Raw genomic sequence first — 18,492 nt, 5'->3', positions numbered from 1 at the left:
GATCCCCCGGCTGATGATAAATACCAACTCTGAAATTGCACGATACCAGGAAAAGAGCAAATTCTCTGTCATCAGAAATACAGGGCTCTCACACCACTGTACCAACCTGGATAGACAAGAAAGCTGTCAACATTTGCCATAGTCTATCAACGAGGGGATATTTTATATATATATATATATATATATATATATATATATATATATATATATATATATAGAGAGAGAGAGAGAGAGAGAGAGAGCAAGACAGAAATATTTATATTTATTTATCTTTATCAGGAAACTCAGACTTGGATAAAACTCTGTTTCAGTGGAGGACCTAGGAGAAAAGCTCCACATTTAACTCCAGTTTTGACATATACATCAAAGGCTATTACTTTTGTTACTTGATATCAGAAGAAATACTAAATATATGTGAGTGTAAATACATGAGAGAAAACAAAATTACAACTTACATCAGTATCGTTTAGAAACAGAGCATGTGTACATATATACTATGTTGAACTTTCATAAGAAATAAACAGAGTGAGATATAATATTGCAAAAGATACTGTAAAGTGCTTTGGTATCTATTTTTTAAGAATAAGGGTGATGTGCAGAGCTGTAATAACTACAGAGGGATAAAACTGATCAGTCACAGCTTGAAGTTATGGGAAAGAGTAGTGGAAGCTAGGTTAAGAAGGGAGGTGATGATTAGTGATCAGCAGTATGGTTTCATGATGGGAAAGAGCACTATATATGCGATGTTTGCTCTGGGAGTGTTGATGGAGAAATATAGAGAAGTTCAGAAGGAGTTGCATTGTGTCTTTCTGGAGTTGGACAAAGCATTTGATAGGGTGCCTAGAGAGGAGTTGTGGTATTGTATGAAAAAGTCGGAAGTGACAGAGAAGTATGTAAGAGTGGTACAGGATATGTACGAGGGTAGTGTGACAGTGGTGAGGTCAGCAGTGGAAGTGACAGATTCATTTAAGGTAGAGGTGGGATTACATCAAAGATCAGCACTGAGCCTTTCTTATTTGCAATGGTGATGGACAGGTTGACAGACGAGATCAGAGAGGAGGCCCCATGGACTATGATGCTTGCAGATGACATTGTGCTCTGTAGTGAGAAAAGGTACCAGGTTGAGGAGACCCTGGAGAGGTGGAGATATGCTCCAGAGAGAATAGGAATGAAGGGCAGCAGGACTAAGACAGAATATGCATGTATGAATGAGAGGGAGAATAGAGGAATGGTGAGGATGCAGAGAGTAGAGCTGGTGAAGGTGGATGAGTTTAAATACTTGGGATCAATAGTTCAGAGTAATGGTGAGTGTGGAAGAGATGTGAATAAGAGAGTACAGACAGGGTGGAATGGGTGGAGAAGAGTGTCCAGGAGTGATTTGTGACAGAAGAGCACCAGTAAGAGTGAAAGGGAAGGTTTGCAAGAGGGTAGTGAGACCAGCTATGTTATATGGGTTGGAGACAGTGGCATTGACAAAAAGGCAGGAGTTAGAGCTGGATGTGGCAGAGTTAAAGATGTTAAGATTTGCACTAGGTGTGACAAGGGTGGACAGGATTAGGAATAAGTATATTAGAGGGTCAGCCCAGGTTGGAAGGTTTGGAGACAAAGCCAGAGAAGCATGATTACATTGGTTTGGACATGTGCTGAGGAGGGATGCAGAGTATACTGGGAAAAAAGATGCTAAGGATGGAGCTGCCAGGTAACAGGAAAAGAGGAAGGCCTAAGATAAGGTTTATGGATGTGGTGAGAGAGGACATGCAGGTGGTTGGTGTGACAGAGCAAGATGCAGAGGACAGGAAGAAATGGAAACAGATGATCCACTGTGGTGACCCCTAATGGGAGCAGCTAAAAGAAGAAGGAAGGACCCCCACCACCAAAACATATCTTAAAAATATATTGCAGCAATCACTGGATTACTAATTTTTCAACTGTCTCAGTGTCTCTACCAGTGCTGAGTCTGCAGTTGGCATTTCAGCTTGACAAGTATGACAAAGAGGGAAGATGTAATGAGTTAACATCATGATGTTATAATCTCACACTCATTAAAGTCTCTCTTTATTGTGCTGTGACCCAGAATTCCTGTCTTATTTCTACATATGTCTGACCAAAGCAATGTGAGTTGCTATTGGATAATCATTTCTTTCCCTTCTGATCAGTCCCCAGAGTATATCACTTTCTGAACTCAGGTAATTAAAACTTCAGAGACAAATCTAACCATGATAGTAGTACAGGATGAGCCACCATGCACTATGTAATTCAGCTTGTATATCTGGAAAGCTATTAAGATCAAAACAAAAAGTTTGCAAGTCTTTCCTGATAAAGTCTTTCACACAAAGAAATATATGATAACCTTGCCCAATGCTACACTCAGCTCGTATGTAACATAACTATGCTTGCTTCAGCTTCCTGATCTGTACTTTAGCTTTCATTTTAGCTAAGGGAAACAACTTTCAGGTAATAATTGGCCTTTGTGTAAAACAATTCCCAAGTATTAATCCACAAGTTATTGCTCAATTTTTATCCATTTCCATTGCTCATATGCATCTGTTTACAGGGATAATAGCAATCAACTGAAAATTTTTATTTCATACCCCTGTTCAATCAATCCAACTGTTAAATTAAAAAAAATACATGCATTTTTATACGTTTCTATTTTGATCTATGAGGCAGTATTTATGAAAAATGAAACCAAACAGTTAAATGTTAGTTCATTGCTAACATCTGCTTTGCCGAACCAGCATTTCAATGACATTTTCTTGCTGACATACAATTACTTGTGCATTGGGGTTTAATGATATATAATAAAATAGTTTTGTGTTGCGGCTTCACCCCAACCCTGTCTTTTTTCCAAATATTACCAAGTTTACATCTGATATTTACTGAAGTATAGGAAACATGAAGTTTCTTAAACGTGTATGTGCAAACATTGTATAATGCCTTTCAAGATTATATGTAATGCTGAGAATGTTATTAATTTATTTATCCATCCTCTGTTAACCAGGTTATTTCCACTTGGCAAGTAGCCTCTTTTTAGGGACGATCCAAGGTGGTATTAATTGTACCACTGAAAAATGTGCTAGCACATTGTAAAACTTCCCCTACCCATAGCTTGTACAGCTAGTAAGTACATGTGCAAGTTATGTCCCGTTCCTAGTCCAGTGGTGTCTAGGAGGATGATGTACGAGATGAAGAGAGTGGTGGAAGGAGTAGAAGCAAATGTGAGTGTTCCTGTTGGAAAGATAGTGCAGGATTCAGAACAAAAAAGTAAAGAAGAAACAATTGGACTCATATGAATTTTAGGGGCAATGTAATAACTCCTTTGGGTATAAAAGCTCAAGGGGTAATAGCTTTTATTCTTATTAACAAAGAAACATTTTGTGACATTATATCTGAGACTGCTTATGCAATGGATGTTTTTAGGACAATACAAGAAGAAATAGAACTGTAATCTGTGGAACTTAGATATGGTTAAAACATTTAGCAGAAAAACAAAAAAGAAGATACAAGTGCAATTCCAAACTGAAGGCGAGAACGAGACTTTAAAAAGACATTTAAGTAAAATATATAAAGAAGTTAAAATATATATGTAGAACTGCAGCAATGAAACAAAGACTCCGTTCAGAAAAAAGAGCCAAAATACCAATAGTAGATCCAAACAGGAGTCACCACACGGAAAAGTCAAGTAAAAACGTTCTTTATTTTTCCATAAAACCACACAAGCGCTTTCACGTAGATACACTACGCTTCATCAGGTGTAAATAATAAAAGCAAGTGAACTGTTTTTATACTTAACTTTTTAGCGGGAAAATCAAGAAACCAGATCTCAATTAACTATTAATTAAAACAGTTTGTATTGTAGTTAAAACGGCGATGACCCAACTTTGAACAAATGATGAAAATTCTATCTCAAGAATCATTCAGTAACAAAAATATCCAGTATTCTTTAGGTATAATACATTAGGTAGATAACACACAACTATAATATAGCAAAAACATTGCAACACTGTCAATTTTGTTTAAATAAATTAAAACCAATGTTAGTTTGCAGTTTTCCAAACACATGTACAAAATGTAACATAACTCCATGTTCGTTTAACCTAGTGTTGTTACATCCCTATAATCAAGACTTCAGTTGTTATTATACCAAAAATAAAAACTGACAATAGCAAGAAATACATAATGCCACATTAAAATCCATTGGACATTGGAAAAACAGGCGGAACCACCGCTTAAACCTAAAGCAGCGTACAACAGTGTCATGGAATCAAAGCAACTCAGAAAGTAATGTGCCCTTTTAAACAATAATACTGAAAGAATATTATTAAAACATCCAGACAGACTACAAACAAGCATCAAACAACCATCGGAGCTCAGACTCTCAAAACCCAAGCCTCATCCTGCAGTGTCGCTAACCCACAACATCCCAAACAACCAACGAGCCCTTATAGCTAATGATAATTAAGAAATAATTAGTAAAATCTCAAGACAAAAACAAAATATGTAGTAGCCAAAGCTACTCACCATATAAAGCGTCGCCCATACATTTCAACCATTGCCCAAAAGCAAAACGAGAACAACCAAGACCAGAGACATCTGTATTCAGGTCATCTGGCAGCCGAAACTGGCTGCTCACTCATCTGATACTCTCCAAACATCTGCCGCTACCACATACAACTACGTGGCAAGACGTATACACAAAGATACCCGGCAGATAAACTGCAACCATGTCCAAACCTGTTAAAAAGACATACACAGCTGCTAGACTGCTAAAAAAGTCAAAAAGCAGCGCACAACGCCAAAACAAGTTGGCGTTCAAAGTCAATGTCAAACAAACACAAACCCTATTCAAAACAGCGTGAATAACCACTAAGGACAAAACCACAATATTTATACTATCAAACCACGACAAAACTTCCTAAAATGTGAATTGAACAACAAGTCCATTAAAACCAAAAAATCCAATGAATGACTTAACGTCAAAAAAATTGACTAAATAAATAGCTATATCATCATAGCCATCAAAATAAAAATAAAATAGTGTGTACAAACATTTTTTAAAAAATAAAAATAGTTTATTATCTAATTAAACCAAATTTCAAATAACATACACACATTGAATATTCAATATTTCTTTCGGTTATCCAAAATGGGTTTAACAGATACTGAATAATTAATACCTGGGGTCATATGCGCCTTTAAAATAAAAATCCATTTCAGTTCTCTGATGGCTAACTGGTTATTGTTATCTCCTGCTCTAGGATTTAGAGGCAACTTTTCCAATACTTTGAAACCAAAAGTATTATTAGAATACTCCATGACATGTTTAGCTAGGGCATTAGAGTCTTTCTCTTTCCTGATATCATAACAGTGGTTATAAACCCTGTCACGTAACCGTCTCTTGGTTAGGCCGACGTAAAATGCGTCACATAGATTGCATGTAGCTAGGTATATCAGATTGCTACTATTGCAATCACTAAAGAATCTTGGAATAAAGGAAAAAATGCCTTCGGGATGTATAAAGCTAGTCTTTTTAGAAATAAATGGACACATTGAACATCCACCACATGGAAAGGTACCCAATTTTTCATAAACAATACTATTAGATGGAGATATATGCTCCGAGCAGAGAATTTCTTTCATGTTCTGAGAAGTTCTATAACTAAATCTAGGATATTCTCCAACTATAGTTCTTATAAAAGTATCTGTAACCAACACATTCCAGTTTCTAATAATGATCTTATTTAAATTGAAACTGTCACTGGTAAAATTAGTTACATAACTTAATTTATCTGTAAACTTATCTTTAACTGCAATATATTTCTTGTTGCCACCTGTATTTCTGACAACAGCAGTACCACCAGAATCATAAAACTTGTCTATGAATCGCTGTTTACATTCTGTGAACATCTTAAGGGGGTAACCCCTTTCCCTAAACAAAACCTCTAAGGTGTTTATTTCTCTCTCTAAAGAGTCACTGTGCTCGCAGATTCTAAAGATTCTATGCAATTGACTAGATATTATTCCTTCAAAGGTATACCTCGGGTGCATGCTACTAAAGTGTAGCAGCGTATTCCTCCAGGTTGGCTTCCTATATAAAGATGTGATGATCCTATCATCCTTAAATTGTAATTGTAGATCTAAAAAATGTGTCTTAGCATAGGAGGTCTCCACTGTGAATCTTAAAAAAGGAGAAGTATTCTCCAATTCATTAACAAATCTGATACAATTTGACTCAGTGCCATCCCATACAAAAAGGACGTCATCCACAAATCTTTTGTAGATTCTCACTTTTTTAAAATCTGGATGGTTAAATAGATGTTCTTGTTCCCAGTTATACACTACCAAATTGGCATAACTATTTGCACAAGGGGTGCCCATGGCAACCCCCCATTTTTGCAAATAAAGTTGGTCCTGGAACAAAAAAACATTGTTGTTAAGTATAACATCAAGGAGATAATGAATAAGGATCATCCTATTGTTACTGTAACCAGACAAGGTAGCCAAGACTTCATCGATCGCCTGAAGCCCAAGCTCATTAGGGATGCAGGTAAAAAGATTTTTAACATCCATTGTCACTAGTAACAAGGGTGCATCCTTGCTCTTGAAATCATGTTCTTTCAGGGACTCAATTAGTTGGTACGAGTCACTTAGAATATGTGGAATACGGTCCACTAAAGGTCTTAAGATACTTTCTACAAAGGAAGAGATGGTACAGGTTACCCAGTTGCTACTCGAGACTATTGGTCTCATAGGTATCGGTCTAAGACCCTTATGTATCTTGGGTAAACCTTTAATCAAGGGAATGACAGGGTATTCTATAAAAAGATATTCGTACAGTTCACAGCTAATCTGTCCCCCTAACAAAAGATCATGTAAGTCAGCATGTACAGTTTTGATAATCTTCTGACATTTCATATTACTGATTTTCTCATAGACAGTATCTTCTGATAAAAGATCCAGCATAGCTAGACCATAGTCTAGAGAGTTCATTATGACTATAGCTCCACCTTTATCAGCTGGTTTGATAATGATGTCAGTATTCCTTTTCAGAGATAATAACGAATCTTGTTCTGCTTTAGACATGTTAAAAAAGCAGCATCTTTTTTTATGTTGAGCAAACCAACTATAGAAATCAGATTCACACATTTTTAAAAAGCTCTCAACATTATGTGGCATATTAGGTATAAAACTGCTCTTTGCTCTAAAGAAATGTTTGACCTCATTGGTGTTAACTGCACTGTTATTCTTGAACAAAACCTTAAGAGAAACATTACGTCAAAACAGTCTTAGATCAACCAGAACATCATTAAGGGAGCTTGTTTGAGAAGGTATAAAGTTAAGACCTTTCTCTAAAAGAGAAACTTCTGAGTCAGATAAACTGTATGTTGAAACATTATATATGAGGGAGTTCAGTTTCGCTGTTTCCTTGATGCAGGATACCTTTCTTCGGAGCCTTTTCTTTTTCTTGGTCCTCTGCTGTGAGAGCGACCACGCCACCCCACTCGTTCCTTCACTGGAAATGGTAAAAAAGTGTTCATTGTGGGAGCAGACTCCTTCGGTCTTGCCCCTGCAGAAAAAAAGGGGGCGGCAGCTTGCTGGTTAGGCGGAGGTGTATCATTGGAGCAATGGGCATCACTCGTGACCACTGAAGAATAGGAAGGTTGATTATTGTATGTTGTATGGTTAATCTTCTGGATACTGGTCGCTGATAATGATGGCAATAGATCTGAGGAAACATTGTTCAGAGGCACATTAGCAGGAGGCTCAGAGTCAATGTTCATGTCTGGATTTTTCATTGTAGAAACTCCTTGTGGGTGAGAATTGTTATTTTTTGGCCAAATAAAAATCTGACCTGTGGCAAAATCTTTGGCATCTCTCTGAATCTTTCTCTGCTTCACTATTTTTAAGCGTTCACTAAATGAATGAACTTGATTCAAGATATCATCAAGTCTCTTGGTGAAGTATTCACTAGAAAACTTATCTAGAATGTCTTTATGTTGAGACTCTATCTTCTTTCTTAAAGATGCTTCTAGTGGGGCAAAATATTCCAATAGCAAGTTTATATAACTGAAGCCAAGCTGTATGTTTAGGTCTTGCCACTTCCTCAACAATACAGGATGAGAGTTACCATAAGAGGGCATACAAAAGACGCGCATGCCTCTAGGTATGATTTTAAAATGAATGCATGCCTCTAGATGAAGCCTTTGCCACACATACCTTTGCAGTTGGTACAAATCATCTTGAAACGATCTTGTAAGTTTATTAAATTCAACTACAGACTCACCGGTAGAAGGTTGTGGTGTAGCATTAGCTAAATTATTCAGTTCCAGAGTCAATAAAGGATTTTCGGCATTATACTTAATAAAGTCCCAGGCTGTAAAAGCTGATGTCCTCGTCTCTGGAGTAAAGTCTAGTTCAATGTCAGTTGATTCCATGAGTAAAAGTCGCTGGCAGCACCAAACAAAAAGTAAAAATATATGTAGAACTGCAGCAACGAAACAAAGACTCCGTTCAGAAAAAAGAGACAAAATACCAATAGTAGATCCAAACAGGAGTCACCACACGGAAAAGTCAAGTAAAAACTTTTTGTATGGGATGGCACTGAGTCAGATTGTATCAGATTTGTTAATGAATTGGAGAATACTTCTCCTTTTTTAAGATTCACAGTGGAGACCTCCTATGCTAAGACACATTTTTTAGATCTACAATTACAATTTAAGGATGATAGGATCATCACATCTTTATATAGGAAGCCAACCTGGAGGAATACGCTGCTACACTTTAGTAGCATGCACCCGAGGTATACCTTTGAAGGAATAATATCTAGTCAATTGCATAGAATCTTTAGAATCTGTGAGCACAGTGACTCTTTAGAGAGAGAAATAAACACCTTAGAGGTTTTGTTTAGGGAAAGGGGTTACCCCCTTAAGATGTTCACAGAATGTAAACAGCGATTCATAGACAAGTTTTATGATTCTGGTGGTACTGCTGTTGTCAGAAATACAGGTGGCAACAAGAAATATATTGCAGTTAAAGATAAGTTTACAGATAAATTAAGTTATGTAACTAATTTTACCAGTGACAGTTTCAATTTAAATAAGATCATTATTAGAAACTGGAATGTGTTGGTTACAGATACTTTTATAAGAACTATAGTTGGAGAATATCCTAGATTTAGTTATAGAACTTCTCAGAACATGAAAGAAATTCTCTGCTCGGAGCATATATCTCCATCTAATAGTATTGTTTATGAAAAATTGGGTACCTTTCCATGTGGTGGATGTTCAATGTGTCCATTTATTTCTAAAAAGACTAGCTTTATACATCCCGAAGGCATTTTTTCCTTTATTCCAAGATTCTTTAGTGATTGCAATAGTAGCAATCTGATATACCTAGCTACATGCAATCTATGTGACGCATTTTACGTCGGCCTAACCAAGAGACGGTTACGTGACAGGGTTTATAACCACTGTTATGATATCAGGAAAGAGAAAGACTCTAATGCCCTAGCTAAACATGTCATGGAGTATTCTAATCATACTTTTGGTTTCAAAGTATTGGAAATGTTGCCTCTAAATCCTAGAGCAGGAGATAACAATAACCAGTTAGCCATCAGAGAACTGAAATGGATTTTTATTTTAAAGGCGCATATGACCCCAGGTATTAATTATTCAATATCTGTAAAACCCATTTTGGATAACCGAAAGAAATATTGAATATTCAATGTGTGTATGTTATTTGAAATTTGGTTTAATTAGATAATAAATTATTTTTTAAAAAATGTTTGTACACACTATTTTATTTTTATTTTGATGGCTATGATGATATAGCTATTTATTTAGTCAATTTTTTTGATGTTAAGTCATTCATTGGATTCTTTGGTTTTAATGGACTTGTTGTTCAATTCACATCTTAGGAAGTTTTGTCGTGGTTTGATAGTATAAATATTGTGTTTTTGTCCTTAGTGGTTATTCACGCTGTTTTGAATAGGGTTTGTGCTTGTTTGACATTGACTTTGAACGCCAACTTGTTTTGGCGCTGTGCGCTGCTTTCTGACTTTTTTAGCAGTCTAGCAGCTGTGTATTTCTTTTTAACAGGTTTGGATATGGTTGCAGTTTATCTGCCGGGTATCTTTGTGTATATGTCTTGTCACGTAGTTGTATGTGTTAGCGGCAGATGTTTGGAGAGTATCAGATGAGTGAGCAGCCAGTTTCGGCTGCCAGATGACCTGAATACAGATGTCTCTGGTCTTGGTTGTTCTCGTTTTGCTTTTGGGCAATGGTTGAAATGTATGGGCGACGCTTTATATGGTGAGTAACTTTGGCTACTACATATTTTGTTTTTGTCTTGAGATTTTACTAATTATTTCTTAATTATCATTAGCTATAAGGGCTCGTTGGTTGTTTGGGATGTTGTGGGTTAGCGACACTGCCGGATGAGGCTTGGGTTTTGAGAGTCTGAGCTCCGATGGTTGTTTGATGCTTGTTTGTAGTCTGTCTGGATGTTTTAATAATATTCTTTCAGTATTATTGTTTAAAAGGGCACATTACTTTCTGAGTCGCTTTGATTCCATGACACTGTTGTACGCTGCTTTAGGTTTAAGCGGTGGTTCCGCCTGCTTTTCCAATGTCCAATGGATTTTAATGTGGCATTATGTATTTCTTGCTATTGTCAGTTTTTATTTTTGGTATAATAACAACTGAAGTCTTGATTATAGGGATGTAACAACACTAGGTTAAACGAACATGGAGTTATGTTACATTTTGTACATGTGTTTGGAAAACTGCAAACTAACATTGATTGGTTTTAATTTATTTAAACAAAATTGACTTAGTGTTGCAATGTTTTTGCTATATTATAGTTGTGTGTTATCTACCTAATGTATTATACCTAAAGAATACTGGATATTTTTGTTACTGAATGATTCTTGAGATAGAATTTTCATCATTTGTTCAAAGTTGGGTCATCGCCGTTTTAACTACAATACAAACTGTTTTAATTAATAGTTAATTGAGATCTGGTTTCTTGATTTTCCCGCTAAAAAGTTAAGTATAAAAACAGTTCACTTGCTTTTATTATTTACACCTGATGAAGCGTAGTGTATCTACGTGAAAGTGCTTGTGTGGTTTTATGGAAAAATAAAGAACGTTTTTACTTGACTTTTCTGTGTGGTGACTCCTGTTTGGATCTACTATTGGTATATAAAGAAGTTGTAGACATTGACAAAGTTTATGACAGTAGGGGTTTATAGACTGCAGGATGGCATTGCACCATTTTATTAAAAATGGTAAAAGAAAATGTTTTACATATTCTTAGTAGGATAAATATGGAATGGAATAAGGGTGTAATGAAATATTGGAGTCAGCCCAAAACATGATTTTTCTGTGAAAAGGAGGATCACCTAACAGGTATGTTTAACAAACGATACTATATTTGCAAGGAACTGGGTCATTTTGCAAGAAGATGTGAATTAAACTCAATTTGATAAAAATAGGCATTTATGGAGATAAAAAATGACAAGGAAAGAGAATAAAAAAGAAAAAAATGAACAAAGAGCAAAAAGTCATAGGGATAGAAGGTAAAGCTGCAGTAGCAGTAGTAGAAGAAAAAGGTAAGGATAAAGATAATATAATGACATAAAAAAAGGATCTGAAATAAGTGAAGAGGAAGAGATAAACTGGAAAATAGTAATATGGAAGAAAAAATTATATCAGGAAAAGACAGAAAAAGCTTAAAGGGATAAGTATGAATGAAAAAAGAAAGGAAATAGATATAGGTAATAAGAAAAAATGAAGAATCTGTCTAAAGTTAAAAAAATTAAAAAAATTAGAAATAAGTGAAAGTAATTACTTTTGAGTAATTTCTGTAAATGTAAATAGTATTAAAAATATAGTTAGGACAGAAGTTTTAGAGTTGTGCAGTAAATGTGATGTAGATGTAATATTATTGGAAAATGTAAGATTTTTAATTAAGGAAGAAAGGTTGCAAACAGAAAAACTTTGGAGAAGAGATACAATTTGGGATATGGGAAATTAATGACATTTGGAAATAGGAATTCTTTGTCAAGAATAAATGAAAATACTAGATGTGATATTAGTAATGACAGGAAGATTTACTGCTATGGATTTAAGATGGAAAAATCAAGTATACAGAATTTTAGCATTATATCTTCTGTGTAATGAATGGGAGGATTTATTTGATAATATTTTAGATTATGTAGTAATAAATATAAACATTATACTGACAGGATATTTTAATTGTGATTTCAGAGGGGAAAAGAGAGGAAGTGATGTATTTACAATAATAACTTATGGACATATTGTCGAGGTACATGCAAAATTGAAACAGATTATTTTATAATATCAAAATTGTTAAATGTCACTGAAGGAGATTCAACTATAACAGGTTTTTCAGATCCTCTAGCAATGTGAATAGAGTTAAAGCAGGATAAAGAGTATATAAAATAGAAAAAGGGATAAAAACAATAAATGAGAAACATGGGATAAAAATGGAAAGAAAATAATATTACAGTTATGGAAAGATCTTATTACTAAGAGAATATTTTATGAACATTGGTCTGAATGGCAGCTTGTTTTTATAAAGAAATATAAAAATTGTCTTCAGACTGGCAGAAGTTGCAAGAAAAGCATTGAAAGAAAAATATGAAAGAATATGTAAAGATGCTTAAAAAAGACTTGGAAAAGAATCCATCCACAACCCCTTTTTCCCAGTTTTGCTTATGCGGTTGGGGTGTCACTTCAACGGTGACAATCATTTAGAGCCAAGTTTTAAATTGCTAGGTGGATAGCTCTGCCACTAGCCCTATCACAGTACCACATCACACACTTGTATGCACACTTACACCTATGGCCAATTTAGATTGTCCAATTTAGATTGTCCCATCCACCTACTGCATGTCTTTGGAAAGTGGGCAGAAGCAACAGTACCTAGAGGAAACCCATGTGATGGTAGGCAGGACATGCAGACTCCATAGAGAAGGCACACAAGATGGGAATCAAACTAGGAAACCTGTTGCTGTGAGGTGACAACACTATCTGCTGTGCCACTAAAAGAATGATAGAGAATATTTCAATAAAGAAAAAGCGGTATATAGGAAAAATCAAGAAAAAATGAAGGGATTATTATTTAAACAAAGATATTTTCTGGTGAAAGTTGAGAGGTATGAGTATATTTAAATAAATTAAGGAAGGTAGTAGCATAATGAAAGAAATGAAAAATGTAAAAGGAGAAATAAAAGGAACTCAGGAACAGATTATGTATATTGTAGTAGATTACATACTATAAATATTTAAAGAAAAATAAAAAGAGCAGGAGAGAAAATGGAATGTTAAAAGATTATCTGAGGAAGATAAAGAATTGGAACAGGAGATTTTCTTTATACAAATTTGATGAGGTACTGGGACAAATAAATATGAAATCAACTGCTGGACCAAATGGAATTGAATATCAAATGTTTAAGGATTTAAAAGACTGGCAGAAGTAGTATTTTTTAAGTACCGAATGAATGGTTAAGTGAAGAATTTGTCTCCCCATTAAAATGTCGGCACTCAAATGCTGAGTGCCAACAAATAGAAAAAAGAACAAACAAACCAAAACACAGGAAAAGGGCAAATCTCAAAAATTCCTCTTCTACTTTAAACTTTTTTTGCAGGAGGACCAAGTCACCCTGCACACCTCTATACCCCAAACATATATATATATATATATACCTATACACATATATGTACACACACACACATGCACACACACACACACACACACACACACACACACACACACACATAAATATATATATATATATATATATATATATATATATATATATATATATATATGGATCTAGGACATTTCACCGAATGCACATTTCACCGAAAGGTAAATTAGTGTGCTCTTTTTACCGAAATCTCAGTTCACCAAAAACACAATTCACCAAAACACATTTCAACAAAAATGGTATATGGCCTTGTCCCACTGTAGTGCGACCCTGGAGTTGGTGTATATAGTATGGGGTGTGGGGGAATATCCCCCAACATATTTTAAATGTGTTACACTATATACATGCATACTTGCAATTGCAATCTATTACTCTTATCCAAACATGATATATACTTGAAATATGTGGAGAGGGCACCGCCCCCACACCCCCAATGTGGGGGGTGGTGCCCCCACACCCCCCTACTATATATACCAACTCCAGGGTCACACTACAGTGGGGACAAGGCCATATACCATTTTTGGTGAAATGTGTTTTGGTGAATTGTGCTTTCGGTGATTTGTGTTTGGTGATATGAGTTTCTATGAAATGTGCATTCGGTGAAATGTCCTAGATCCATATATATATATATATATATATATATATATATATATATATATATATATATATATATCTACCAAGTCAGAAATTGCCATACCGTGGAGAAAAGGGAATATTCTGAGAAATGGCACCTCAGGCTTAGTATGTAAATCCTTTCTTTCAGCCATTCAGTCTCTGCATTTCAGGACTCAATCTACTGGGTCCCAACACTTCAAATTGTTATTGAAGAATTTATGTAACAGGAGTTATACAGTAGTGTATGTAAATCTATATGGAAGAAAGAAGAAAACATGAAATTGAAGACCAATAGTATTGAATAATGCAGATAAGAGTTTTATGAAAATTATTCAAAAGAGAATGGAAAATAAAAATGGAAAATTAATAAAGCAGAATTTCAGGATTTTTTATGGACAATGATGATAAATAAATTACCAGTAAAAGGGAATATGCCATATAAAATATAAATAAAAGAATATGTCTATATTGTGGAAAAGTAGAAACTACAGAGCATGTTTTATTTATTTATTTAGTTTTGAAATGCAAAAGGGTAGCCAAACTTTGGGAAAAATTATGTAAAGAAAATTGAAAATATTAATGAAGTAAGTAAGATAAATATGAATATGACTGAGTATGGATATTATAAGAACGGAAGCAAAGAATTTGTTAAAAAGATAGGTAAAAAGATGTTTTATATCATATAGACTATTTGGAATGAAAGGATACATTAAATTATGTTTAATGGAAAATGGAGGTTAGCAAAAGTATTATAAAAAATCAGATGGTGGTTATAGAAAAAGGACTGAGGTTATAATAAAGACAAAGGAGATAAAAGTTAAAATAATAAAAGAAAGAAGATAATCAAGATTGTACAATAATGAAAAGAATAAATGGAAAAGTTTATATTGTATGAATTTGTAAATATGTAAAGCTGTAAATTTTGCAAAGAATATTGCACATAACATTGTAAATAATGAACTCCTACTCTTTTTCAATATGAAGAGGAATGTTTATGTTGCTGTACCTCCTTCTTCTGTTCCTGGTGTGGAGGCAGATAGGAGAACCTGTGTGGTAATGGAGAGAAAAGACAGTTGTTCTGTTGGTGATAGCAGTGTGGTTCTGTTAGTTGTTCAGGAAACTGTTGAGAAATGAGTGGCTAGTACAAATAGTCAGCATTTAGCTGACTTTAATCCTCAGGATTTTGAAGTTGTTGTAATTGAAGCTGCTTCTGGAAGCTTGCCTGATGAAAAACTGTTTTTTTTTTTTTTAACAAAAGTTAACCTTGTGAAGAGTCTGAGATTTTATGATCGAATATGGTGGAAAAAGTTTCAAGATGAACACAGATATGGGCAGAAAGGAAATAAGTCATGAGTTGGACGGACATAAGGTTAAAGACAGAATGCAATCTGAAAAATCATATGCTGATGCAGTTGGAAGAACAAAAGGAATTGTAAACTTTAGTAAAATGAAAAAGAGGTTTGTTGTTCAGATAAAAAAGAAGAAACAATAGGCAGATATATTGTGTGGGATAATTTAGTGTTACATTTGAAATCCCTGATTCATTTGGGGAATTTTGTAACTTAACATTTAAGAATAAACACTTAATGGAAAGATTTTTGTTTAAATAAAAAAAGGAGGACTGTTACTATGCAATGGATTTATACTTTCCAGGCAAGGGACTCAAATAACTGTGTTATCCAATTTCTGATATTGTGAAAGTTAAAGGTGAGAAGGGTATTTAGAATGGAGGATGAGAAGTGGATGTCATTTTAAAATATAAAGAAGATGTGAGAAAGCATTTACCAAGTGTTATATAAGTAGATGGTAACAGCGGAACAATTGGGTATATAAGGCAGGTCAAAACTTGTTTTTTTAGGGGGAGTTTAATCATCTGATAAATGAATGTACAAAACTAAGATGCAATCAATGTGAAGAAAAAGGTCATATGAAAAACAGTGTAAAATATAGAATATGTAAAACTGAAGGGCATCTTTGGTTTGATTGTAAAAAGAATAAGCAGTATAATGATGAGCAGGAGTATGAAGTAAGTACTGTAATATCTAATGGTAATAAAGTAGGGGGAAATGTGTTAATGAAAAAAGGATGAAGTAAGTATTGTAATATCTAATGGTAATAAGGTAGGGGAAATGTGTTAATGAAAAAAGGCTGAAGTAAGTATTGTAATATCTAATGGTAATAAAGTAGGGGGAAATGTGTTAATAAAAAAAGGATGAAGTAAGTATTGGAATATCTAATGGTAATAAAGTAGGGGGAATGTGTTAATGAAAAAAGGATGAAGTAAATATTGTAATATCTAATGGTAATAAGGTAGGGGAAATGTGTTAATGAAAAAAGAATGAAGTAAGTATTGTAATATCTAATGGTAATAAAGTAGGGGAAATGTGTTAATGAAAAAAGGATGAAGTAAGTATTGTAATATCTAATGGTAATAAAGTAGGGGGAATGTGTTAATGAAAAAAGGATGAAGTAAGTATTGTAATATCTAATGGTAATAAGGTAGGGGGGAAATGTGTTAACGAAAAAAGGATGGAGTAAGTATTGTAATATCTAATGGTAATAAAGTAGGGGGAAATGTGTTAATGAGAAAAAAAAGATGAAGTAAGTATTGTAATATCTAATGGTAATAAGGTAGGGGAAATGTGTTAATGAAAAAAGGATGAAGTAAGTATTGTAATATCTAATGGTAATAAAGTAGGGGGAAATTTGTTAATGAAAAAAGGATAAGTAAGTATTGTAATATATAATGGTAATAAAGTGGGGGGAATGTGTTAATGAAAAAGGATGAAGTAAGTATTGTAATATCTAATGGTAATAAAGTAGGGGGAATGTGTTAATGAAAAAAGGATGAAGTAAGTATTGTAATATCTAATGGTAATAAGGTAGGGGGAAATGCGTTAATGAAAAAAGGATGAAGTAAGTATTGTAATATCTAATGGTAATAAAGTAGGGGGAAATGTGTTAATGAAAAAAAGATGAAGTAAGTATTGTAATATCTAATGGTAATAAGGTAGGGGAAATGTGTTAATGAAAAAAGGATGAAGTAAGTATTGTAATATCTAATGGCAATAAAGTAAGGGGAAATGTGTTAATGAAAAAAAGGATGAAGTAAGTATTGTAATGTCTAATGGTAATAAACTAGGGGAAATGTGTTAATGAAAAAAAGATGAAGTAAGTATTGTAATATCTAATGGTAATAAGGTAGGGGGAATGTGTTAATGAAAAAAGGATGAAGTAAGTATTGTAATATCTAATGGCAATAAAGTAGGGGGGATGTGTTAATGAAAAAAGGATGAGGTAAGTATTGTAATATCTAATGGTAATAAGGTAGGAGAAATGTGTTAATGAAAAAAGGATGAAGTAAGTATTGTAATATCTAATGGTAATAAAGTAGTGGAAATGTGTTAATGAAAAAAGGATGAAGTAACTATTGTAATATCTAATGGTAATAAAGTAGGGGGGAATGTGTTAATGAAAAAAAGATGAAGTAAGTATTCTAATATCTAATGGTAATAAGGTAGGGGAAATGTGTTAATGAAAAAGGATGAAGTAAGTATTGTAACATATAATGGTAATAAAGTAGGGGAAATGTGTTAATGAAAAAAGAATGAAGTAAGTATTGTAATATCTAATGGCAATAAAGTAGGGGGAAATGTGTTAAGGAAAAAAGGATGAAGTAAGTATTGTAATATCTAATGGTAATAAAGTAGGGGGAATGTGTTAATGAAAAAAGGATGAAGTAAGTATTGTAATATCTAATGGTAATAAGGTAGGGGAAATGTGTTAATGAAGAAGGATGACGTAAGTATTGTAATATCTAATGGTAATAAAGTAGGGGAAATGTGTTAATGAAAAATGGATTAAGTAAGTATTGTAATATCTAATGGTAATAAAGTAGGGGGAATGTGTTAATGAAAAAAGGATGAAGTAAGTATTGTAATATCTAATGGTAATCAAGTAGGGGGAATGTGTTAATGAAAAAAGGATGAACAAAGTATTGTAATATCTAATGGTAATAAAGTAGAGGAAATGTGTTAATGAAAAAAGGATGAAATAAGTATTTTAATATCTAATGGTAATAAAGTAGGGGGAAATGTGTTAATGAAAAAAGGATGAAGTAAGTATTGTAATATCTAATGGTA

This window comes from Protopterus annectens, chromosome 2.part0 (genome assembly GCF_019279795.1).
Source record: "Protopterus annectens isolate FY-2018-M chromosome 2.part0, PAN1.0, whole genome shotgun sequence".
In the NCBI taxonomy this organism is placed as follows: domain Eukaryota; kingdom Metazoa; phylum Chordata; order Ceratodontiformes; family Protopteridae; genus Protopterus; species Protopterus annectens.
This window is presented reverse-complemented; position numbering follows the sequence as displayed.